This window comes from Staurois parvus, unplaced genomic scaffold (assembly GCF_062004578.1).
Source record: "Staurois parvus isolate SC_StPar_1 unplaced genomic scaffold, SC_StPar_1.0 ptg000163l, whole genome shotgun sequence".
NCBI lineage: Eukaryota > Metazoa > Chordata > Amphibia > Anura > Ranidae > Staurois > Staurois parvus.
The window spans coordinates 3,033,479-3,061,271 of record NW_028317959.1 but is presented as its reverse complement, the minus strand read 5'-3'; the positions used below and the strand labels follow the sequence as shown (position 1 = coordinate 3,061,271).

General features: G+C 41.3%; 1 protein-coding gene across 3 annotated transcripts in view; it reads left to right on the top strand.

Moving 5' to 3' along the window:
* LOC149463005 (sodium-dependent neutral amino acid transporter B(0)AT2-like) overlaps positions 1–27,793 on the top strand; it is a 134,711-nt gene that overhangs the window by 8,790 nt on the left and 98,128 nt on the right. The window contains exon 1 of one of the 3 annotated variants that reach the window (XM_089676069.1): positions 16,196–16,311. The exons of 1 other annotated variant lie outside the window; for it this stretch is intronic. The gene's annotated coding sequence lies outside the window, so the exon portion shown is untranslated. Of the gene's footprint in view, positions 1–16,195; positions 16,312–16,800; positions 16,885–27,793 lie in introns of those variants that run through there. One more of the 3 variants, XM_089676070.1, reaches the window with a different exon arrangement.

The following is a 27,793-nucleotide window of genomic DNA, read 5'->3' as shown; positions in this document are numbered from 1 at the left end:
AAGGAACTTGTCCATCAAACGCGTCAGTAAGCGGACCACACTGACAGTCGGAACACCCTGCCCACTGCTGTGGCCATCTAAGTTCTCATTTTAAGGTTTACAAACATGCTATGTCTGTATGTTTTTGTCTTTTTGGCCTTTAAACAAAACGTTGGATAATGCACTAGGTGTTTGCACCACCTCTTTGCTCTTTTTCTAGAGGGGTGGCAGTGGATGTGGTATACTTGGATTTTGCAAAAGCGTTTGACACAGGTAAAGGTAAAGTCTACAGGTTTGGAAAAATCTGTATGTAAATGGATAGAAAACTGGCTAAAAATATCGTATTCAGAGAGTAGTTGTTAATGATTCATACTCTGAATGGTCTAGGGGTGTCAGTGGTGTACCCCAAGGTTCAGTGTTGGGACCCTTACTTTTTAATATATTTAGAAAGGATATAGGGTCTGGGATTAAAAATCCCATTTCAGTCTTTGCAGATGACACCAAGCTGTGCAGTGGAATAACGTCCTTACAGGATGTCTCCAATTTAAAAGCCGACCACAATGCACTGTTTAATTGAGCAACTATGTGGCAAATGAGGTTTAATGCTGATAAATGTAAGGTTATGCACTTGGGGGCTAAGAATATACATCATACATACTAGGGGGAGTACAACTGGGGGAATCATTGGTGGAGAACGTACATATAAAAGTGTAGCGCTAAAAGAAAATAAACAATAATGGTGCAATCCTAGCTGTACATCCATAAAGCTAGATGTAACATTATTATTATTATTATTATTATTATTATTATACAGGATTTATATAGCGCCAACAGTTTGCTCAGTGCTTTACAATATAACGGGAGACAATACAGCAACAGTACAGTTCAATACAAGAGGGATAGGAGGGCCCTGCTCCTCGGAGCTTACAATCTAGGAGGGAGGGACGTTGTTTCAAATACAATATAAAGATAATGTAAAAATGGAGAATGAAAGTGAATCCCAATTCCAGAAAGTTGAAAATATCAAAGGTTCAAACGTGAATCTTCAATTGCTATATGACCAAACGCTGTCCGTGTGAAACACGTGTCACCCCATTCCATGCTCAAAGAAGGCTTACCAGATGTATTTGACCATCATGTTATAGAATGGTCAAAATCAGCTCAAGAATGATCATTAAGCAACCACTCCAGCCTCCACCATAGTATCCAAATGTGGTTCAAATAACGTTCGCCCACTCCGTATTGACCATCAATGTATGCATTGTAAGGCATAAAAGTGGCATGTGCATGAAATGAGAAAGCTGAGAAAACTTAAGCTCAGATTATCAGCATTTGATGGTTATGGGCGTGAAGTAATTCCTTTTTCCACTTGGTCCAGGTTTTCCAACAGCCTATCCCACCTTTCCCAAATTCAAAGGTCAACAGTCACAGGTATAGACCCTTTGCTGAAATGTGTTTGAAGAACAAAGCATTATTGTTTTCAGATGGATAGTTGGCAATTCCAACCTGTAGGCTTGTAGTTTCTGTAGTAGTAACTATAGGCTTCTTTTAGCGCTACACTTTTATATGTATGTTTTGCAAATTATTTGTATCAGAATTTAATGTTGGCAGCTTACAATCTATTTGAACCAGTGCAGATTCTGATGGTTTATTCACATTGGTGGAGAAAGATCTGGGAGTTCTGGTAGATCACAAGCTTAATAATGGAATGCAATGCCAAGCTACAATTTCTAAAGCGAGCAAAATCCTCTCTTGTATTAAAAGAGGTATAGACTCCAGAGAGAGGAGAGATCATTTTACCCCTGTACAAATAATTAGTAAGACCTCATCTGGAATATGCAGTTCAGTTTTGGGCACCAATTCACAAAAAGAACATTGGGGAACTGGAGAAAGTACAGAGAAGGGCAACCAAACTGATAAGAGGTATTGAGGAGCTCAGCTATGAGGAAAGATTAGAGGAAATTAATTTATTCTCTCTTGAGAAGAGGAGATTAAGGGGGGATATGATCAACATGTATAAATACATCAGTGGTTCATATAGTGATCTCAGTGTAGAGTTATTCACCCTGAGGTCATCACAGAAGAAAAGGGGGCACTCTTTACGTCTGGAGGAAAAGAGGTTTAATCTCCAAATACGGAAAGGTTTCTTCACAGCTGTGAAAATGTGGAATAGAGTCCCTCAAGAATTTGTTCTGGACAGCTCAGTAAATTTCTTTAAAAAAGTCCTGGATTGTTTCTTAGTATCCAGTTATAGTCTGTGTATCTAATATTTATAGGTAAAGTTGATCCAGGGAATATCCGATTGCCTCTCGGAGGATCAGGAAGGAATATTTTCCCCTTCAGGAGCAAATTGAATCATGGTTTGCTGGTTTTTTTTGCCTTCCTCTGGATCAATTGTGGGTATAGGATTAAAATAACTTTTTTTTGGGTTGAACTACATGAACTTTAGTCTTTTTTCAGCCAAATTAACTATGTAAGTATGTAACGTTGAGCGTTCTACAAAACCGGCCATTGCATTTTCATTAAAATAGTTAGAATGCTGGGATTTCTAATAAAAAAGCCCAGGCATTTAGTGTTACATATAAAATATTAATATACACTCTTTTAGGCTCCCCCCCAAAAAAAGGGTAAAAAACATTTTAGTCCTGAACATAACAAATATGGAATATATGTAAAAACTTGTGCAACACACAAAATGTTAGGAGTGTTTATAATCTGTACACAAATTGTCCTGCCTAAGCAACATCTCTTAAATAAGTGAGAGGAAATAATAGTCATGCAACCATAAAATTCAGTATAATTTTTAGTTTTATAGTATAGGTTTCAAATAAACTGCTGGCATATTTAGGTTGAGCTAATACTTCTGTGTCACACAATTGCATATGGCTTTGACCAGGATAATCAGTATGTATACAATATGCATATATCATACATGTGGCAAATGTTCATTGATATCTAAACTCCAGCACACCTGCCTTCTAAGTAAAATAAAAACAGGGTCCACAATACCTGGAAATAATGTATGTACTTTGGAACCCTGCCAGATCATAATACACAATATATAACATAGTTAAATAGGGGCAAGAATAGGATAGCAGCAAGAGGTAAGGATGTGAATTGTTCCATATGAATTGGAAAATGATGACATTGTAATTCATGCTGTGAATTAAAGACCCATTAACAGCAAAGATTGTATTCCTTCAACAAAAAGAAACAAACAAAATCCACTTCAATGAAATATTTGAGGCAAGACCAAAATGTGGTGGTTAAGGGCATATTAAAAAAAATAAAAAAAAACGTTGAATCAAGGTACATTGTACTGTTTTTAATTATTGAATATTACAGTACAACTCTCATTGATTTGGACCACTGCTGGTTCTGTATTAAAAATAATACCTAATTTTAGGTCCCTGGGGTGCCTGCTATGGTCTGCCATTATTGATTTAGAACTTTTTCTCTCACTTCAGATTTGTTTTAATTGCTGTAAATGCTGGTTTAGGGTGAGTCTTTTGAACTAATCCTGTTAGATGACGAATGCACATTTTGATGTAGTAAGTATGTCTTTGGTGTCCTGATTGTTTTCAGGTGCCAAGCATAGCTTGCAATCCAGAATTAATGACAGGCCTCCTCATACTAACAGGGTAAGCATACTAGCATGGTAGTTGGCGTCTATACCAGGGGTGTCCACCCTTTTGACTTTCCTGGGCCACATTGGAAGAAGAGGAATTGTCTTGGGCCACACATAAAATACAATAACAATAAGAATGCTGATAAGCAGAAAAAGATCAAAAGTTAACGATCACTGATATAGATAATTAGCCTAACTGAAAAAAATCTAGAACCATTGGCTTTTCCATGATTAGGCCTCCTGACATTGAACCCAAAGTATCTGCAGGCATTTCTGTGTTCAAAGCTCTTCCAGGAGAAAAAACAATAAAGGTTACTATGGAGTAAACCACTATTTCTTAAAAAAGGAAACATGTCTCAACTTTTCTAAAGACCACATATATGTATATAACTATACACGAAAATAATCTTCACCTAAATTACTAGTTTGTTGTAGACTTTTAAATTGTATCCTTTCCATGGTTTTGCTTTTCTCCTCACATTTTTGGTAAACCTGCAAGTTACTTGGCCTTTCATAAATATCAAGCATTCAATGTGTAACGCCAGTCTCATGCCTGCCCTAAGGGGTCTTAATTTGCTTGAATTTAAAATCTCTTGGACTACTTACAAAACAAATCATTAAATGAAAGAATTTTCAGGAAACTAAAAGAAAGTTATGACCTGATGGCTGAGAAAGATTACCTGGGAACCATTTTTCTAAGTGCTAGATTAAAAGATTATGCTTCCAAATCAAAAACTATTCTAAAGAAATGTTAATTGTTTGGGTTAATTCCTATTCAATATTTTTATGTTTATAATTTATATTTTATGTATGTTTTTAATATCTATATTTAATATATATTCCCAGAGAAGTGGGAAAAAGATATGGGAAGGAAATAGATGAGGAGCAGCAGAGGAAAATGCTTAGATTAATTCACGAAAATATTAGTATGCGGGAAGTGGAGTTGAACTATAAGTGTTTAGTAAGATGGCACATCACACCAAATGTGGAACACAATTGAACGGGGAGATTTCACCATTGTGTTGGAGAGGATGTGGTGAAGTGGGTACGTTATATCACATATGGTGGGAGTGTTTAAAGATACAGGTGTTTTGGAGGACAATTGTTTACTTAGTAAGGAAAATTACTGAGATCGACATTAGATTGGATCCAGAGCTATGTCTTCTCCATGTCAAAGAGCTTTCAGTGAAATCATATAAGGATTCAGGAATATGGTATTTCTTGAGCACAGCTAAGAGTCTTTTACCTAGGTTCTGGAAAAAAAGGGAGATGCCGACAGAGGAAGATTGGATGGTCAGAATGAATCAGATTTGTGCGATGGAAAGATTGTATTATATGCATATAGATATGATGGAGAAGTATAATATAAAGTGGAAAAAATGGGAAGAATATAGAGAAAAAGTGAAATATATGATGATGATTTATACCCCTCGAAATAAAAATGGATTTTAGAAATGGTTTTTAGAGAAGAGAAATGCAGAGTGGGAGCGGGAGGGGGGAAGGGAGGGTAGGGGAAGTGGGATATAGATAAATTACGTCAATAAGAATATATCGATTTGATGTCTTTTTTATAGAAATAGGTGTTTGTGATTTGTATTTGGATGAAAATTAATAAATATTTATATATATATAAAAAAAAATATCTATATTCATTGTGTGTTTTACAAATATAACTACTATATATGCTTGACAAAAGTTAGAGTACTGTGCTACCCTTGGGGGAGATTTACTAAAACTGGAGCACTTAGAATCTGGTGCAGCTTCACATGGCAGCCAATCATCTTCTATCTTAAGCTTGTTCAATTAAATTTAGCATTAAAACTTGGACGCTGATTGGTTTCTATGCAGAGTTGCACCAGATTTTGCACCCTCCAGTTTTAGTAAATAACTCTTAAGGTGTCTGAAGCTTTAGACTGAAGAGTCTGGTAAGTCACTACTCTGACTCATTATTTTATGTGTGTAGATTTCAGTGTGAGTTATTGACCTCTGTTAACATTTTTTTTTCAACTTTTTACAACACTGCGATAAGGAGAAACTGGAAAACATGTTAAAAAATACTAAAGAACATTTGCTTGCTGAATAAAAAAAACTGCATACTATTCATATGCAGCATTTCATATTTAAAGCAAATAAGAGTCAGCAGCTACAAATACTGTAATTGCTGACTTTTATTAAAAGGACACCTTCACAGCGATCAAGTGCTGTCCTCACCTGGGCCGGTTCTTCGTTCCCCTTCATGAATGGTCCTGCAGTCTCCTGGGACCTGTGACATGCCCCAGGATGCTGCAGGCAGGGAAGTGGGGGTGGGTACCTGACAAAACTAGGTGCCCACTCCATTCCCCCAAAAATAAATGTTTTAAAACTGATAGAGGAGCCGGGGAGGAGAACATAAAGTGGATCTTCTCTTTTAGACTTCTTTCACATAGATGTTCTAATTGGGTCCGCCTGCCCGTTTTTCAGGCGGACCCAATCGTAACCTCCATTCTCCTCTATGGAGCTGCAGGTGTAAACAGACATGTGTCTGTTTACACCCGCCGACATCCAATCTGACCCGCAAGAGAAGGGATGGATGGGGATCCAATTCCCCTTACGTCTGTTGGATTGGGTCAGATGAAAACAGACAGGCAGCCCGTTTTCATCTGACCTCCAATTGAGGTGAGCAAGCTGCTCTGTGTCCTCTCTGCAGCAGCGGAGAAGACATAGACCTGTAATCTGCTTGCTCGGAGAGATCCCGCGCTGAGCAAGTGGATCTGCTAAACGGGTCTGACCATGTGAAAGAACCCTAAGTGTATTTGTACTTTAGCAGGTAAATTGGGATATCATTTACTTTATATTTGTTACATAGGTAGTCTGGCTTAAAAAAAAAACAAAAGTCCATCCAGTTTAACCATTAAAAAAGAAAAAAAAAATAATCCTACACCCACAGTTGATCCAGAGGAAGGCAAAAAAAACCCAGCAAAGCATGATCCAATTTGCTCCTGCAAGGAAAAAAATCCTTCCTGATCCCCCGAGAGGCAATCAGATATTCCATGGATCAACTTTATCTATAAATGTTAATATCCAGTTATATTCTGTGTATCCTAAGAAAGAATCCAGGCCTTTTTTTAAAGCAATCCACTGAGCTGGCCAAAACCAACTCTTGAGGGTGTCTATTCCACATTTTTATAGCTCTTACTGTGAAGAAACCTTTCCGTGTTTGGAGATTACATTTCTTTTCCTCTAGACGTAAAGAGTGCCCCCTTGTCCTCTGTGATGACCTCAGGGTCAATATCTCTACACCGAGTTCACTATATGAACCACTGATGTATTTATACATGTTGATCATATCCCCCCTTAATCTCTTCTCAAGAGAGAATAAATTTAGTTCCTCTAATCTTTCCTCATAGCTGATCTCCTCCATGCCTCTTATCAGTTTGGTTGCCCTTCTCTGTACTTTCTCCAGTTCCCCAATGTTATTTTTGTGAATTGGTGCCCAAAACTGAACTGCATATTACAGGGATATCTCTCTCTCTGGAGTCTATACCTCTTTTAATACAAGAGAGGATTTTGCTTGCTTTAGAAACCAAACCCTTGCTAGCCTTTATCCAGCCCTTGGGGCACTATTGCTCCCAATGATATGAAGCATTATTCCTCTCACTGACATCAAAAATGGAGCACTATTTCTTCCACTGAGACCAATGATGGGGCACTATTCCTCTCACTGACACCAATGATGGGACACTATTCCTCTCACTGACACCAATGATGGGACATTACTCTTCCTCCTACTGACCACCAACCCTGAGGCCATCTGTATTCTCACTGATGCTCGGCCCAGGACATTTTCTACCCCAGCTGGCCACAATCTGGCCCCCCTAAAGTCTGAAGGACAATAAACTGGCCCATTGTTTGAAAAGTTTGGAGACCCTTGATCTAAATGAATGAGCTATAGGTCAACCACAGTAACATACAGTCTTACCACCACCATTGCTATCTTCGTACTCATTTATCCAGTGTTGGATTGTAGCATCAGTTTATGTCACACTACACAGGATTGGGCTGTATACAGTTTGCCTGCTATCGGGGCATTGCTTAAAACAATCATTTCTAAATTCCTAAATTGCAATGACTGTTATTATTTCCCATTTTCCCTGGTTGTTCCTTATTTTCAGGGACAGTCATTTTGTAAATTTACCCCTAGAATCATCCCACATATTTATCACCTTCCTGTTCTATAATATTCCACTTTGTTGGGTTAAAACAGAACTCCTTATAGAACCTCACACTTTATTGTAAACAGAAAAAGTCTCTGAATTTTGTTAACATTCTAAATCCCTAAAAAAAAAAAAAAAAAAGCACTAAAATAGCCTGCACTGTATGTGCTAATTATATTGGATCCATGTGATAAATGCTTATGAAACCTAATGCGTAGGAAACCTAATTTTGATTATAGATACATTCAGCCTGGGATTTAACCGATTTCCATCTTATAAATTTTGAATTTTGATTATAGATGCATTCAGCCTGGGATCCTAGGCTGAATGTATCTATAATCAAAATTCAAAAGTGATAAGATGGAAATCAGTTATGGGGGAGATCACTGGATCAATGTTGGATTACACCACAACATTAGAACATAATAAGTTGCTTGAATTGCTCTGAAATGTATTTTGAAGCATTTGGATATTCATTTTGTATGTGTTAATATAATTTTTTTAATGATACATTGGATAAAAAAATAAAATGTTTTTTTTTTTAACGAAGTACCTTCTTCTGTGTATTTAAAGGTTGTCCTTAAAATCACATCAAATGTAAGAAAAAATCTTTAATATTGTATAAATAGGGATGGTGGCAACCACACCGAGTTACACTGAATCATTTTTTCACAAAATGAAGGCAGACATTACAGTTACAATACAATTTGGTAGAAGAGGAATCAGAGGGCCCTGCTCGTTAGAGATTACAATCTAAGAGGGAGGGTCAAGTGATACAAAGGGTAATAGCTGTGAGGTATGAGCTGATGGAGAAAGTAAAAACACAATAATTAGTTAAAAGCAGGATAGGCTTCTTTAAAGATAACGGTTTTCAAGGATCTTCTAAAAGTGGATAGATCAGGAGATAGTCGGATAGATTGGGGTAGAGAGTTGCATAGGATGGAAGAAGCTCGAGAGAAATCCTGGAGGCGAGCATGGGAGGAGGTGACATGGGAACTAGAGAGCAGGAGGTCTTGGGAGGACAGAAGATAACGGTTTGGTTGACATTTTGAGACCAGGTTAGTGATGTAGATGGGGGCCGAGTTGTGGATGGCTTTGTAAACTATTGTTAGTACTTTGATTTTTATTTGTTTTGTGAGTGGAAGCCAGTGGAGGGATTGGCAGAGAGGGGTAGCAGACACTGAACGGTTAGTAAGGTGGATGGGTCTGGCAGCAGCATTCATGATGTACTGGAGGGGGGATAGCCTATGTAAAGGTAAGCCAAAGAGGAGGGAGTTGCAACAGTCGAGGCGAGAGATAACCAGGGAATGAATTAGAAGCTTTGTGGTGCCATTGGTTAAAACGAGGCATATTCTGAAGATGTTTCGGAGGCTGAGAAGGCATGATTAGGACAGGGATTGGATATGGGCAATAGTGGAGATGGTGCAAGGAAAATGATCTGCAGGTAAATGTGAGAAACACCAAGGAAATGATCATAGACTTTAGAAGAAAGAGGGATGGGGGGCATATGCCAGTGGTTATTGACAGATAGGAGTAATTTTAAGTTTTTTCAATAATTTAAAATAAAATAATTTTTTCAATAATTACAGATGAACTTTCATGGTCTGCAACATGTATCAGTTTTGGTGGGAAAGGCACAGCAGTGATTGTGCATTGTAAGGATACTGAAGAAAGCCAGGCTTTGACCACAAATACTGCTTGCTTTCTATAGGGGTGCAATAGATACAGTAGTATTGGGACATACTGTATCATGCCTTCTTGTGGCAGGACATGCGCACAGCCTAGGATATTAGTGTAGTGCAGAGGGTAATACAGATGTAAATACTATAGGGATTGAGTAGCCAGGTATTGAGAACATCAGACAGCAGAGATGCCTTTGTAGGGCACACAAACTTTAAAGGATATCACCAGGACGGTGCTAGGCTATTTTGTGCCCTATGCAAGACCAGCTACTTGCACCCCCCCCCCCCCCTCCTGAACCCCCCCCCCTAAAAAAAAATACGTCCATTAAAAACCAGCAACAACAGCGGCAGCCATCATCAGAGTATGAGGTAATGCGCCATTCATGCTCCGCATCTGATGCTTGATGGTGCCCTGGGTCCGAGAGTGTAAGGGGTGGGACACTGATCACCATGTAAGGGGACACTGACCACCAATGTTAAGGATAGCAGATTACAATGCAAGGTGAGCACTCCATCCACCATTATAGGGGGCACACTGATCACCAATGTAAGGGTGAACACTGACCCCCCAGTGTATAGGGGAACACTCTATCCACCATTATAAGGGGGCCCTCTAATCACCAATGTAAGGGAAAACACTGACCCCCATGCACCCCCCCAGTGTATAGGGGAACACTTTACCCACCAATATACGGGGGCACACTGATCATCAATGTAGGGGGGCACACTGATCACCAATGTAAGGGAAAACACTGACCTCCCCCAGTATATAAGAGAACACTATCCCCGCCATTATAAGTGGTCACACTGATCACCAATGTAGGGGGGCACACTGATCAATGTAAGGGAGAACACTGTCCCCCCAGTGTACAGGGGAACATTCTATCCACCATTGTAAGGGGGCACTCTGATCCCCAATGTAAGGGAAAACACTGACCCCTCCCCCCCAGTGAATAGGGAACACTTTATCCACCATTATAAGGGGGCACACTGATCACCAAAGTAGAGGGGCACACTGATCACCAATGTAAAGGAAAACACTGACCTCCCCAGTATGTAGGAGAACACTTTACCCACCATTATAAGGGGGCACACTGCTCACCAATGTAATAGGAAAACACTGTCCCCCCCAGTGTACAGGGGAACACTTTACCCTCCATTATAAGGGTTACACTGATCAACATGTAAGGGAAAACACTGACCCCCAAGCCCCCCCCCCCCGTGTATAGGGGAACACTTTACCCACCATTATAAGGGGGCACACTGATCACCAAAGTAGGGGGTGGGGGGGGCAAACTGATCACCAATGTAAAGGGAAACACTGACCCCCCCCCCCAGTGTACAGGGGACCACTTTACCTACCATTATAAGGGGGCACATTGATCACCAATGTAAGGGGAACCACTGACTCCTCCCCCCCCAGTATATAGGAGAACACTCTACCCACCATTAAAAGGGTGCACACTGATCACCAAAGCAGGGGGGTACACTGATCACAAATGTAAAGGAAAACACTGACACCCCCCCCCCCAGTATGTAGGAGAACACTTTACCCACCATTATAAGGGGGCACACTGCTCACCAATGTAAAAGGAAAACACTGACCCCCCCAGTGTACAGGGGAACACTTTACCCTCCATCATAAGGGTCACACTGATCAACAATGTAAGGGAAAACACTGACCCCCAAGCCCCCCCCCCCAGTGTATAGGGGAACACTTTACCCACCATTATAAGGGGGCACACTGATCAACAATGTAAGGGAAAACACTGACCCTAAGCCCCCCCCCCAGTGTATAGGGGAACACTTTACCCACCATTATAAGGGGGCACACTGATCACCAATGTAGGGGGGCAAACTGATCACCAATGAAAGGGGAAACACTGACCCCCCCCAGTGTATCGGGGAGCACTTTACCCACCAATATAAGGGTCACACTGATCACCAATGTAAGGGAAAACACTGACTCCCCAGTGTATAGGAGAACACTTTACCCACCAATATAAGGAGGCACATTAATTACCACTGTAGGGGTGCACACTGATCACCAATGTATGGGAAAACACTGATCCCCAGTATATAGGGGAACACTTTATCTACCATTATAAGGGGGCACACTGATCACCAATGTAGGGGGGCACACTAATCACCAATGTAAGGGAAAACACTGATCCCCCAGTGTATAGGGAAACACTTTACCCACCATTATAAGGGGGCACTCTGATCACCAATGTAGGGGGGCACACTGACTCCCAGTGTATAGGGGAACATTCTATCCACCATTATAAAGGGGCACACTGATCACCAATGTAATTGGGCACTACCCTGACCATCAATGTAAAGGGACACATTCACCCACAATGTATAGGGGAACACATTGACTACCAGTGTAAAAGGTTGAGATCCACTAGCCTAGACAGTGGACACTGGTGAGTGACACCATTACTCTCTGTGCCTCTGCTCTCTTGTTGGACCTCCACATCACACAGAGGAGATGGAGCTGTCTGCTAAAATGTATGCATGGCAATGGGGATCACTGAGAGGACAGCATTTATAAGCTATGGTACTGTATATCCTAAACTTCTATTTTATCTGCAATAAACCAAATTTTACACAACCTCTAAATGATTGCATTTGTTATTCTAAAAGTACGGTATAAACTCAGTGCTTAAACCAATATTGTTACTTCCTCCAACTCCATAGCTGAAAGTGGTATTTACCCCCAAACATGTGCAGAACCCTCCAATTCCTTCTTTATCGAACTGTATTGTAATTGTACTGTCCCCCTTTTATTGTAAATCGCTGTGTAAACTGTTGGCACTATATAAATCATGTATAATAATATAATAATATATATAAAAAATGTTGATCATTCTGAGCACCCCTGTCATTGGTTTAATGGTTCTCATCCCTGTACCTGCTACATCAGCAGGAGAGCTTGTTCTGTAGAAAAACAACAGACTTACTGGCTGGATCACCAGGTGAAAATAAAGGAAAGAATTCCTAATGCAGCCATCACATCTAAGAAATTTTAGTCTGCAATAAAATAAATGCTTCCTTTTCAGTTTAAAGGATAAGTTCCCCTTTTATAATATGTTACACCTGTATTTAAGGTGTAGCATGTTACTGCTGCAGCTGCCCCCAGGCCCCCCGGGTCCTTGGTGTGACAGCAGGCTGGGGATCTTCTCCCCCAGCTAGCTGTCACAATTTAAAGAAAATACAGCTGTGCGGAGCTCCGCCCATCCGCCATGCCAGTCATTCAATGAGTTCTGTGAATGAATGAACTACAAGTACCAACAGCCTTTGCAGCTGTCGGCTTGTAGTTCTCAGTAAACTACCATGGTGCTGTTGTCTGCTCTAGGTGGTTCATTGGTGCTTCCTGTCATTGTGTAACTGTCTGCCAGTATGAGGTATGAGCAGACAAATACACTGACAGTCTACAGGAGCCCTGCATTGCACCCACGATCTGCTGATCCCGGGTGCAATGCTTTACAGCAGGGGTCTCCAAACTTTCTAAACAAAGGACCAGTTTACTGTCCTTCAGACATTGATGGGGCCAGACTGTGGCCAGTGACAGTAGAATATACCCTGGTGTCAATGAGAGTAAGCAGTGCCCCATCTTTGGTATTAGTAGGAGGAATAGTGCCACAGCATATTTTAGTGGAAAGAATAGTGCCTCATCATTAGTGTCAGGGGAAGGAATAGAGCCCTATCATTGGTGTCAGTGGGAGAAATAGTGCCCCATCATTGGTGTCAGTGGGAGGAATAGTGCCCCATCATTGGTGTCGGGGGAAGGAATAGAGCCCTATCATTGGTGTCAGTGGGAGAAATAGTGCCCTATCATTGGTGTCAGTGGGTGGAATAGTGCCCCATCATTGGTGTCAGTGGGAGGAATAGTGCCCCATCATTGGTGTTAATGGGAAGAATAGTGCCCCATCATTGGTGTTAGTGGGAAGAATAGTGCCCCATCATTGGTGTCAGCAGGAGGAATAGCACCCCATCATTGCTATTAGCAGAAGGAATAGTGCCACATCATTTTTTTGTGGGAAGAATAGTGCCTCATCATTGGTGTCAGTGGGAGAAAGAGTTCCCTATCATTGGTATCAGAGGAATAGTGCCCCTTTATTGGTGTCAGAGGAAAGAATAGTGCCCCCTCATTGGTGTCAGTGGGAAGAATAGTGTCCCATCATTGGTGTCAGGGGAAGGAATAGTGTCCCATCATTGGTGCCAGTGGGAGGAATAGTGCCCCATCATTGGTGTCAGTGGGAGGAATAGTGCCTCATCATCTGTGTCACTGGGAAGAATAGTTCCCTATCATTGGTGTCAGTAGAAGGAATAGTGCTCCATCATTGGTGTCAGTGGGAAGAATAGTGACTCATCAGTGTCATTGGGAAGAATAGTGCCACATTATTCATGTCAGTGGGAAGAATAGTGCTCCATCATTGGTGCCAATGGGAGGAATATTGCCTCATCATTGGTGTCAGGGGAAGGAATAGTGCCTCATCATCTGTGTCAGTGGGAAGAATATTGCCCCCTCATTGGTGTCAGTGGGAAGAATAATGCTCCATCATTGGTGTCACTGGGAAGAATTTTGCCCCATAATTGGTGTCAGTGGGAAGAATAATGCTCCATCATTGGTGCCAGTGGGAAGAATAGTGCCTCATCATTGGTGTCAGGGGAAGGAATAGTGCCCCATCGTTGGTGTCAGTGGGGGCAATAGTGCCTCATCATCTGTGTCTGTGGGAAAAATAGCGCCTCATCATCTGTGTCAGTGGGAAGAATAGTGCTCCATCATCGGTGTCAGTAGGAAGAATAGTGATCAATCATTGGTGTCAGTGGGAAGAATAATGCTCCATTATTGGTGTCAATGGGAAGAATAGTGATCCATCATTGGTGTCAGTGGGAAGAATAGTGCTCCATTGGTGTCAGTATGAGGAATAGTGCCCTATTTGTATCAGTGAGGGGAATTATGCCCCATGGTTGGTGTCAGTCAGAGGAATGGTGCCTTGGGTCGGTGGGAGTAGTGCCCTAGGGCTGGATAAAGGCAAGCAGAGGACCACACTCCTTTACAGGTTCCCAATGAAAAAAAAAGGAACATTTTTTGAACCTGCAAAAAGATGTGCATTTATTTTTTTTTTAAATGTGAACTTATCCTGGAATATAAATAAATAACTGCACAGTTTTGATATTTGCAATATGGCTGCTTTTTTTTTCTGGGAAAAAAGTGGAATTTTTCTTTAAACCCCCCCCCCTTTTTTTTTCTTAATGATAGCTGAAGCAAACTTTGCAATTGTCTGATGAGATTTCAATAATTACTATGAAACAAGACTAGAACAAGGTGCTGACCATCTCAGGCAGTGCTAGGTGTAGTAAGGCTGTCCTGCCTCCCTGTGGGTGTGTCCTGTCTCCTCATATACTCTCTGATCACTCCTCATTCTTCTGCCTCTTGTGGGTGTGTTCTTTTATTATTATTACAGGTACTTATATAGCACCACCAATTTACACAGCGCTTTACATATATGTTGTACATTCACATCAGTCCATAACCCTCAAGGGGTGTACAATCTAACTCCCATAACTCACATTCATACATACATATACTAGGGCCGATTTAGACAGGATCCAATTAACCTACCAGCATGTCTTTGCAGTGTGAGAGGAAACATGAGTACCCGGAGGAAACCCACGCAGGCACAGGAAGAACATGCAAACTCCAGGCAGGGGGTGCTGTGGTTGCCCTGTGGGCGTGTCTTGTCCTCATGTACTCTCTGATACTCTTCAGTCTCCTGCCTCCCTGTGGGTGTGTCCTGCCCCCTTTGGGCGGATCCTGTCCTCATGTTCTCTCTGATACTCCTCAGTCTCCTGCCTCCCTGTGGGTGTGTCCTGCCCCCTGTGGGCGGATCCTGTCCTCCTCATGTACTTTCTGATACTCCTCAGTATCCTGCCCCCTGTGAGTGTGTCCTGCCCCCTGTGGGTGGATCCTGTCCTCCTCATGTACTGTCTGATACACCTCACTCTCCTGCCCCCTGTGGGTGGATCCTGTCCTCATGTACTTTTACTTCTCAGTCTCCTGTCCCATGTGGGTGTGTCCTGCCCCCTGTGGGTGGATCCCATCCTCCTCATGTACTCTCTGATACTCCTCAGTGTCCTGTCCCATGTGTGAGTGTCCTGCCCCCTGTGGGCGGATCCTGTCCTCATGTACTTTTACTCCTCAGCAGGGGTGGACTGACAACTCATGGGGCCCCGGGCAATAGGGGATCATGGGACCCCTGTATCCTTGCCCAAACTCAAAAAAGCCTATGAAAAAGGTACCAGGGGCATTTCATGGGGCCCCCTACTGACCCCGGGCCATCGGGCAGTTTCCAAATGGTCAGTCCACCCCTGCTCCTCAGTCTCCTGTCCCCTGTGAGCGGATCCTGTCCTCCTCATGTACTCTCTGATACTCCTCAGTGTCCTGCCCCCTGTGGGTGTGTCCTGTCCTCCTCATGTACTCTCTGATATTCCTCAGTCTCCTGTCCCCTGTGAGCGGATCCTGTCCTCCTCATGTACTCTCTGATACTCCTCAGTGTCCTGCCCCCTGTGGGTGTGTCCTGCCCCTGTGGGTGTGTCCTGTCCTCCTCATGTACTCTCTGATATTCCTCAGTGTCCTGTCCCTTGTGGGCGGATCCTGTCATGTACTCTCTGATACCCCTCAGTGTCCTGCCCCCCTGTGGGTGTGTCCTGCTCCCTGTGAGCGTGTCCTGTCCTCTTGTACTCTGCTCCCCCGTCGGTCTCCCCATTGCTGACAGCAGGCAGGATTTGAGGCGATCGTACGAGGAGACGTTCACAGGTGCAATGTACTAACGTTCTCTTGTCTTCCCCGCACTGGGTGGATCAGGTTGCAGTCATTTCGCCATTTATATTCCGCTACTTCGCTCACATCTGTTCATTGGAACAATGGAGAGTTGTGTTGATAAATGACATTGACCCACAAGGAGCCAACACAGCTTCGGGTCCCGGTGTAGCATGCCAGTGACAGCGTGGGAGAGGGAGGTGAGAGGAGTGCCGGGGTGAGCTCTGGCTGATGCAATCTCGCGTGTCTGGGAGCCATTAAACTGGAGACCTGAGGTGTGTGTGTGTGGGGGGGGGGGACAATCCTGGCTGGGGTGGAACTATAAGTCCCAGCAGACCTGAATAGAAAACCTCTCCTGGGCTGAATAGATGGGGCGACGAAAACCTTCTGTGCCCGGTGATTAGTGCAACCTGTGTAATGTCTACGACAAAATGGCTCCAGTTGTGGGGACAGAAATGAATTCTTTTTGGATTTCCTCTTGTGCTAGCCACACATGTGTCTTGATCTCCTGTGATTATTGATCGGAGGGAGAAGTGGCGGGACTGTCATTGACAAGTCTGTGTGTATCGGGTATGTAATGGGGTGATGATGGGTGGGGGGTCAGGGTTCTCTATGGGACAATGTTGGGGTTTGGTTGTCAGCTGTGGTTCTGTGTATGGGGGGGGTGTAGCCTGGACCATGTGCTGTCACCCAATGTGATCCTCGCAGCTTGCTGCCATTTGGGGGTTCTGTTTCTATGTAGGAGAAGGATGGTTGCCGTGGAGACGTGTAGAGTGGACCATGTGGCACTGACGTGGCAGGGAAGGGAGCAGATCTGACAGCTCCTGGATCATCTGTCAGGGGGGTGCAGGTCAATAATCACACTGCCCTCTGACACAAGGATGTGGATCTGCAAAACAAGTCATTGTGGATGGAATTTACTAAAACTGGAGCAGTTGTGCATGACAACCAATCAGCTTCCAGCTTCCGCTGGTTAAATTTAGCTTTGAAATAAAACGTAGAAGCTGATTGGTTGCTGTCCAGTCTTTGGAAATTCCCTTCTTGTATTGCTTTAACTTTTTCGTGGCGAGAATGATTACCGTATGTACAATGTCCTTTACCCCAGGTTCACACCTAAGCGTTTTGCAGAAACACAGTACAGTCCATTTAACATGATTTCCTATGGGACAGGTTCACATCTCTGCGTTTTCACCGGTCTGTCTTTTTTAAAGGGTCAGGGACTTTTTTCAATGCAAATTGTTGCGTTTTTGGTACTATAGACTTCATTTGGAATGCTGCAGAAAAGCATGTATTTCTAAATGGTTAGCACTTCCGCCTGCCAGTACTGGGGTTGTTGGTTCGAATCCCAGCCATGGCACCTCCTGCCTGGAGTTTGCATGTTCTCCCTGTGCCTGTGTGGGTTTCCCCCGGGTACTCCGGTTTCCTCCCACACTCCAAAGACATGCTGGTAGGTGAATTAGCTCATGTCTAAATTGTCCCTAGTATGTGTATGAATGTAAGTTAGGGATCTTAGATTGTACGCCCCTTGAGGGTTAGGGACTGATGTGAATGTACAATATATATATATGTAAAGCGCTGCGTAAACTGACGGCGTTATATAAGTACCTGAAATAAATAACGCATCGCATTTTTCATGTGTTTTGCATTTAAAATCTGCCTAGGAACAAGAAAAAAAGTGCATAAAAAATGTGGCGAAAACGCAAACCACAATGCAGAAACGCACCAAACGCAACCTGCATAGGTGTAAACCTAGACTTAGGGCTCATTCACATGGGCAGAGAAAAAAACCTTCATTTAGACGCACACAATATATAGTTCTGTACACAACTAAACTCAGCACTGTAGTAATTGATGAGCCCATACACATAGCTGCATGTGCCAACAAAAAAAGTAGGACGCTGCGTACAGGGTCACACAGATCTGCGGGTTGTATGTGCGTATTCATATAACATGCATAGGGCCTCATTCACACGGGCATATGTGTATTCCGTACACAGAATGCTAGTTGTTGCTGGCAGAAGATCCTGTGTAAAGTACACATCCTAGCTACTTGTGTTTAGATGCGTACTTTGAATGACTACACCTTTCCAAGCATAAAATCTGCAGAACAGTGTGGTCCTGGACGCAGAAGTATTCTAGTTTTTTTTTTTTTTCTATGCCCAGGTGAATGAGCCTCAAAAGCTTATTCACTAACCCTAGGTTCACACCTAAGCGTTTTACAGAAATGCACTACATTACATTTAACATGATTTCCTATGGGACACATTCACATCTCGGATTTTTCACCCGGTGCGTTTTTTGGAAAGGGTCCGGGACTTTTTTAAACACAAAAAGTTGCATTTTTGGTTCTATAGACTGCAATGGAAATACTGCAGAAAAGCATGTAGTGCATTTATGATGCGTTTTTCATTTTAAATCTGCCTAGCAACAAGAAAAAAATGCATGTGCAAAAACATAAAACGCACTGCAGAAATGGATCAAACGCAAACTGCATAGGTGTGAACCTAGCCTAAGGCAGGAAAAATACTGTGTTTAGATGCCCGCAGCGTGAAGTTTTGTATGCATTTAAACGCAGCAATATAGTAATCGGCCCATACACACAGCTGCATGTACATGTGTAAATGTGCACATGTATAGTCGTACATTGGAAAGAATGAAGAACTGCGTGCGTCTAAGCACAGTATGCATCTAATCGCGAGTACTTCAGGCGCATGTATTAACCTCTCTGGTGGTATTCCCGAGTGTAGCTCGGGGTAAAATTTGAGTACCAAGAGCGGTAACCCCGAGCTACACTCGGGCTTACCATGCGGCGTTGCTCTGGGAGTCCCTGCAGCGCTTACCTTGTCCTTCGCTCCCACGATGTGTCCCCTGCAGCGTCCCCGGCCATCTCCTCCGGCCGATGCCGGCTTCCGTGTTCTGGTCCCTGTGACGTCTGGACGTACGGGGGCCGGAACCGGCGGCAAATTTAAAAATTTTTAAAAATGTCATTTTTTAAAAAATGATTACATAGTAAAACATTGCTGTTTCAATGCATTTCACATATATTTTGTCCCTACTGCTTTGCCCTGTCCCCTGCCTGCATTTTGACTGTTCTTACTGCCTGGAAACTTAGAAAAGTCCATGGCGTCCAAAAAGTGTCCCTTTAGGTCAAAAGTGGTTTTAGACCGGCTAGAGAACAGCGATAGTAAATCAGAACCACTTGCAGAATTGAGTGATAATGATTCGTGGGGAAATTCGTCATCAGACACTGAAAACGATTTTGCGACTTTGCTCAGCGATGTGCGAATTTGCCTCTGTATTTCAAATTTCAGTGTTTTTGGTTTGATTATAATATTGAATTAAATTTATTGTTATATTATTTTTTATGATTATTAATTAAATTATAATTTATGATTTCGTGTTTCAAGTTTTATCATATCCGGAATGTTTACTAGACACTTGTTCGGACAGATTTCAGTGAGTTATTCCTAAATTACAGCCTACAATAAAAAACTACATATTTCCATGCAAAATAATGGTACCGCTTTCAGCACAAAAAATCGGAAATAATCAGACCGCCAGGGAGGTTAAAGCTGCTCAGCTTGTTGATACTTACAGATCCCCCTTATTTGCATAGGCAGTTTTTTGTTAGGCTGGCCATACATTATACAATTTTCTTGAGAATTTTGCTTTAGATTTACCTAGAAACATATAATATGAGGTCCAACCTAAACAACACTTTCAGATGTATCCAATTAAGCAGGCCCTTGCACTACATAGTTGAAAGTAAATCTAAAGGAAATTGGACAGAAAATTGTATAGTGTATGGCCAGCCTTACAGATAGCTAAAAAGATCCTTATCAAATCAGATGGGTCGAATTCCAAATTAATTTTCTTTAGAAAGTCTGTAATTTTGTGTGTTTTGTAATCTGATGGCGCCACCACTGATTTCGAAATTTGACCAACCAAGCCTCTAATTTCACTTCATGTTGCCACAGAAAAGAATTTTAGTGGCCAAGAATTTTCTTTTCTTTCCAGGTCACAGCTCATGCTCCCTTTTTTTTTTTTTTTTTTTTTTTTTTACAATTAAATTTCTCAGACAATTCTTTCATCATTGATTAGACAATTGTTCATTTTTAAAAAAATTTCCAACATGCCTGATCACTCAACTTTGACGGTTGCTCAAAAATTGGCCATTGCTGTGGCCTTATAATGGTACGGAATTCGAACGAAAATTCTTAGAAAAGATTTCGGAATTCGACCCATGTATGGCCGGCTTTATCTGAGAGGCAGAAATTGCTCATTGCCCAAGGAATCCCTAGCAACCTCTGGAGCAACCTTAGGGTTCCATCGAACCCTGGTTGACAAACCATGGAGTAGGTGGTCAAATGCTTGGTCTTCTTGACCAAAGGCTGGTTCACACTATAGAAACGCAGTACAGATGCATTTCGGATACGTTTTTGGCGCATTCTGGTGCATTGTTTTATGCGTTTTTGATGCGTTCCAGTTAATTTTTTCCCCTCTCTTTTTCTTGAATTTAAATAGGGACATGTGCATTTCAGTGTGTTTTTTCATGCGTTTCCGTGCGTTTTTGATGCATTTTACCACATTCCAGTACAGTTCTGTGCAGAAAAAATGCAGCCTGTTTTACTTTTTTCTGCAACCAGAACGCACTGGAACTGCAAGCACTGATGTGAACTATGACACTGACAACCACATAACCTACTTTCTGTGCATTTTGGATGCAGAAAAAAAGCATCTGAAATGCATGCAGTGTGAACTGGCCCTACGGCTGAAAAACCTTTGTAGGAGGAAGCATAACACTGGCTGTGTGGAAATACTATTTATCATTCGATATTTGTATTTAAAGAATGGGGAAGTGGGTGATTGGCTAAAAGACCAGGCTTGCTCAGAGCAATAGCTTCCTCTTGGCAGTTTGTGGTTTAAAAGTCGAAGTAATTCCAGATCAGCAGGAATATCAGGAATACCGGTAAGAAAATGGTCTCTGTTAGGGCTCATGTACACTGCAGCTCCAAAACTGACGTTCAGGAGCTGTTCAGCGTTTTTTTCAGCAGCCCCTGAACTTTCCTTTATGTTTTCCTATGTGTCCATGTACACTATGTCATTTACAGGCAGTTGAGTTTAGTCGTTTTTATGAATGCACCAAGCTTGTGTTCAGGAGTAGATTTTACCTGTGTTTCAAATGACAAACGCTTGTAAATGCGGTTAACCGCGTTTAGAAGCGTTTTTTAACTGTTCCATGTCCAGATGCTGTCCAGAGCCTTTTTTCATCAACAGAAATGCATGCAAAGCGTTTTCCATGTATTCAAATGGACCCGATACACCAGCGCAGTCAGTTCCAGGTTTCGCGTGAAGGAAAAAATGGTAGAACTTGCCGCATTATGCTCATGATGGGATCCATAGTGAATACAACCAGAAAAGTCAGGTCATCTCAACACATACTGCTCTCTCTGCTTCTGCTCTCTCTATTCCTCTCAAAAATGTCTGAAATTGTTAATTTTTTACTATATTTCAGTGCATTCTGGGCATTTGGGAGGGTCTCCTGAGGTTATCTTGTAAAAACGCTTCTAAATGCAAATGCGGTATGCAAACGCGGCTAAACTGACGTTTTTTAACCTACGTTTTCCAGCAGTCAGTTTCCATCCTTCATAAACGTTTTCCAGACGCCCCGTGTACATGAGCCCTTACTCGAATGCAATAGAGTGGGTGTATTGTGTTTTTTCTTATACTTTAAATAGTGACTAAATATAAATACTAATATTAAAACCATATTGATAATACATATGCATACATTTATATTAAAAATATAATAATATAATTGTTAGTAATACCTAAAGCTTATTATTTAAATATATTAATATATAAAATAACTGAATTATTATCATGATCATATCATTAGTAAAATAAATGAATAGTGACCAGGCACAGTGGTTGGCTAGCATAGCAACAGTAGCACTGACCAGTACTGAACCAGACAGGTTGCTGTTAAGCTAGCCATACACCAGTAGAATTTTGTTCAAACTTTTATACAGAAATTCAGAAAAATTGTTTGTCAGAGTATTTGATTATGAACTTGACAAATTTTATATGAAAACCCTGAAGAATTATCTTCAATTGCCATGCCAATTTTTCAAATTCAGCATTCACCTTTATGACGTACATGCACATCCCAGTGCGAATTTACCCAAACAAAAACCAAATTATCATTTAAAATTTTGTTGGTTCAAGGGAAATTTCTGTTTTTCTCCATTTATTTTCCTTATCACTATGGTGGAAACAGTTGTCAATTTGATCCCATTAACTATTCGATCAAATAGACAAGACACATTTTTTCGAACTGAATTTTACTGTTGTATTGGCAACTTTAGTGGAATAATCACGTGCTGCAGTGGATATAACAAGTCTACACACCCCTGTTAAAATGTCAGGTTTCTGTGATGTAAAAAAATGAGACAAAGATAAATAATTTCAGAACTTTTTTTCACCTTTTTAATGTGACCTATAAACTGTACAATTCAATTGAAAAACAAACTGAAATCTTTTTCGGGGGGGAAGTAAACATAAAAAAACTAAAATAATGTGGTTGCACAAGTGTGCACAACCTCTTATAACTGGGGATGTAGCTGTGTTCAGAATTAAGCAATCACATTCAAAATCATGTTAAATAGGAGTCAGTACACATCTGCTATCATTTTAAAGTGCCCCTGATTAACACCAAATAAAGGTCAGGTGTTCTAGTAGGTCTTTCCTGACATTTTCTTAGTTGCATCCTACAGTAAAAGCCATGGTCCGCAGAGAGCTTCCAAAGCATCAGAGGGATCTCATTGTTAAAAGGTATCAGTCAGAAGAAGGGTACAAAAGAATTTCCAAGGCATTAGATATACCATGGAACACAGTGAAGACAGTCATCATCAAGTGGAGAAAATATGGCGCAACAGTGACATTACCAAGAACTGGACGTCCCTCCAAATTGATGAAAAGACGAGAAGAAAAGGGGTCTGGGAGGCTGCCAAGAGGCCTACAGCAACATTAAATGAGCTGCAGGAATATCTGGCAAGTACTGGCTGTGTGGTACATGTGACAACAATCTCCTATAGTCTTCATATGTCTGGGCTAAGGGGTAGAGTGGCGAGACGGAAGTCTTTTCTTACAAAGAAAAACATCCAATCCCGGATAAATTTTGCAAAAACACATCTAAAGTGTGAGAAAATGTGTTATCGTCTGATGAAACCAAGGTTGAACTTTTTGGCCATAATTCCAAAAGATATAAGTTTGGCACAAAAACAACACTGCACATCACCAAAAGAACACCATACCCACAGTGAAGCATGGTGGTGGCAGCATCATGCTTTGGGGCTGTTTTTCTTCAGCTGGAACTGGGGCCTTAGTCAAGGTAGAGGGAATTATGAACAGTTCCAAATACCAGTCAATTTTGGCACAAAACCTTCAGGCTTCTGCTAGGAAGCTGAACATGAAGAGGAACTTCATCTTTCAGCATGACAACAACCCAAAGCATACATCCAAATCAACAAAGGAATGGTTTCTGCAGAAGATGATTAAAGTTTTGGAATGGCCCAGCCAGAGCCCAGACCTGAATCCGATCGAACATCTGTGGGGTGATCTGAAGAGGGCTGTGCACAGGAGATGTCCGATTTGGAGTGTTTTTGCAAGGAAGAATGGGCAAATATTGCCAAGTCAAGATGTGCCATGCTGATAGACTCATACTCAAAAACACTGAGTGCTGGAATCACATCAAAAGGTGCTTCAACAAAGTATTAGTTTAAGGGTGTGCACACTTATGCAACCATATTACTATAATTTTTTATTTTTACTTCCCTCCACCTAAAAGATTTCAGTTTGTTGTTCAACTGAGTTGTGCAGTTTATAGGTTACATTAAAGGTGGAAAGTTCTGAAATGATTTATATTTGTCTAATTTTTTTACATCACAGAAACCTGACATTTTAACAGGGGTGTGTAGACTTTTTATATCCACTGTAAGTGTGGACTCCCAACACTGATGACATGAATGGTGTCCTACAACATGTCATTCAGCTTGACTTTGCCATAATGAAACTATGAACTTGAGGTACATATGACACATCTTGTGACTGTGCATTAGTATTGTAAAACATACAATGCCCCCTTACTGCAAAATGTGTCTGCAGGGGCCTCGAGGGCTGCAGAAGGGCATCGGTGAAGTAGGGAGTTCCAGAGGATGGGAGAGACTAGAGAAGTCATAGACATGAACATTTGAGGACATATGCAGATTGGGAGATCATCCTTTTTTTTTTTTTTTTTTTTTTTTTCTGTCTTTATTTGCTGTAGCCTTGTTCTGGCTAAGCAGTTCAAATGTTATAGAGTGGATGTTGGGGCAGAATGATGCCCTATTTCTAAATGCCTGTTTGGTTTACTGGTGTTGACTATATTAGCAGTTATGGGCTAAATAAATAGGTCCACTGTGTATGTACTACTGCATAAATGACAGAGTTGCCGCATTTTCCCACCCATTTTATTAATGCTGCTACAGAGGTTGGAATCTTTTGAACTTTAAAGCATTTATAGCATTCTGTAGTCTTTGGTGTTCTAGGTGCTTTCCTCAGTCAGGTAATTTTTAGCAGAACAACCGCAGACCGTGAATTTATTCACCACTTTAATGCCACTTATGGCTTATGGGCAATGTTATTTTTTTGCACACATGCAAAAATGTGCATTTTTGGGCATCAAATTACGTAAACCCCCCAGAACATTATATATTTTCTCAAAGCAGAGAACGTGTGGAATAAAAAGATAGTAGTTGCAATTTTTTTACATTGCACAATATTTGCGCAACTGTTTATCAAATGCATATTTTCAGGAAAAATGTAAAATTAATTTTAGTGCACATAAACCAAATATAACACCCAATTTTAAGTCCTCATGCACACTGGGTGTTTTAAAAAGGCTGGTAGCTCTAGCTATATAAAATCACGTTAAAACCGCAAGTTTTTCTGCATTTTTTTAGCTTTTTTGCATTAGCGTTTAGCCGTGTTTGCATTTTTTACACCAAAAAATAAATAACATATATGTGTGTGCATTTGTGTCTGCATTTGTTGGTGTGTTCAGGGCATTACAGTTAAATTTTTATTTTTTTTTGTGTGTGTTTTTTGTTTTTTTTTATAATTATATTTTTATTTTAACTTTTTTATGTACTTATTTTTTATTGAACTTTATGGCATTGGGCAGGTGACAGGTACTCCCTTTTTTTTTTTTTTTTTTTTTTTTTTTGTTTACAAACGTTTTTCTTAAGGGATAGACTGCAAGAATAGCACAACTTCATGAGGTATAGTATACATCAAGAAAAAGGCACTTAATCTCCTTAGCGGTGTTCCCGAGTGTAGCTCGGGGTAAAATGTCAGTACCAAAAGCGGTAACCCCGAGGTGCACTCGGGCTTACCATGCGGTGTTGCTCAGGGAGTCCCTGCAGCACTTACCTTGTCCTTCGCTCCCACGATGTGTCCCCTGCAGCGTCCCCGGCCTTCTCCTCCGGCCGATGCCGGCATCCGGCTTCCGTGTTCTGGTCCCTGTGACGTCGGGACGTTGGCGGCAAATTTAAAATTTTAAAAAAATGTCATTTTTTTTAAAATAACTATTACATAGTAAAACATTGCTGTTTCAATGCATTTCACATACATTTTGTCCCTACTGCTTTGTCCTGTGCCCTGCCTGCATTTTGACTGTTCTTTCTGCCTGGAAACTTAGAAAAGTCCATGGCGTCCAAAAAGAGTCCCTTTACGTCAAAAGCGGTTTTAGACCAGCTAAAGAACAGCGATAGTAAATCAGAACCACTTGCAGAATTGAGTGATAATGATTTGTGGGGAAATTCGTCATCAGACACTGAAAACGATTTTGCGACTTTGCTCAGTGATGTGTGAATTTGCCTCTGTATTTCAAATTTGTTTTTTTGGTTTGATTATATTATTGAATTAAATTTATTATTATATTATTATTTTTCATGATTGTTTATTAAATTATAATTTATGATTTCGTGTTTCAAATTTTATCCTACCCGGGATGTTTACTAGACTCTTGCTCGTACAGATTTCAGTGAGTTATTCCTAAAAATTACAGCCTACAATAAAAAACTACATATTTCCATGCAAAAAAATGGTACCGCTTTCAGCACAAAAAATCGTAAATAATCATACCGCCGAGGAGGTTAAGTAATAAACAGTATTATAAAACACAATCATAGAAAAATAAAATCAAGTACGTGAATGAGGTAGGCAGTAAGATATGCAGAACAACCAACAAAGATTCAGAACCAATCAATCTATGATAGTCTATCAATCGAACAATAAATGCCGATGTGTTTCCAACCATCCCATTTTCTGTTGAATTTGTGCATCCTATCCAGCATATGTTCCATGAGCATTACCATATCGACTCTCCACTAAACAGAAGGTAAAGGTACCACTGGAGACTTCCAATGGAGGGCAATGGCCGTTAAGGTAGAGACACAGTGTGAATCAGCCTTATCACATTGACTTGGGTCCCCGAAATGGGAGCACCCAGTAAAGGTGACAGGTACTCTTTAGGCCTCATGCACACTGGACATTTTTACAGCTGCTCCTCGAGCGTCAGGCAGTCTTCTTTCAACTGCCTCTAAACTCTCCTGCATGTTCGCTTATGTGTCCCTTCACACACAGGCCTTTAGCAGCTTTTAGTGTCAGAAAAAAAAAACACTGCCAGGGTGTCCTGGAGCAGCGGCATTTTGGCTAAAAAAAAAAACTTGCGAGTGTAAATGTACCTAAATGCTAGGCGTGTTTAGTGCTTCAGCATGAATTTATTTCATAAATTATTTATTCTGGCTAATGAGATTAATGCCCAAACGTGGGCAAACATGGCTCACACTTTTACAAGCCTCAAGGATTTTTTTTTTTTGCCAAAACGCTGCTGACCTCTAGGGGAGTTAAAATTACCGGCAGTGTGCATGAGGCCTTATAGAGACATCAGGGGTCCAATAGACCCCAGTGCCTCCTCCAGAGAATCTCCTCAAGCTATTCAGTTGCATGCATCTCTGACTGTATTTACCAATGAATGGTGACTCTGAAACCTGAAGTGACAAAATCATTGTCGCTTCTGGTTTCACTCTGTGCAGAAGAGATGAAGGGACGGACATTGTTTGGTCTCCTCTTGGTCATCACCTTGAATACATTATATGTGATCCCGGGCTTCCGGTAATTTTTTTGAATCCCCTCTTACATAACACTGCGCAGTATTCAATTCACATACTCGCCCACCCAGCAAATCCAGCATGGTTCTGCTATGATATGCATTCTGTTGCCACATGCTGGATCCCATACACTATACAATTTTCTTCAGAATTTTGCTTTAGATTTACCAAAAACCATATAATATGAGGTCAAACCTAAACAACGCTTTCAGTTGTATTCAATTAGGCAGGCCCTTGTGCTACATAGTTGAAGGTAAATCTAAAGG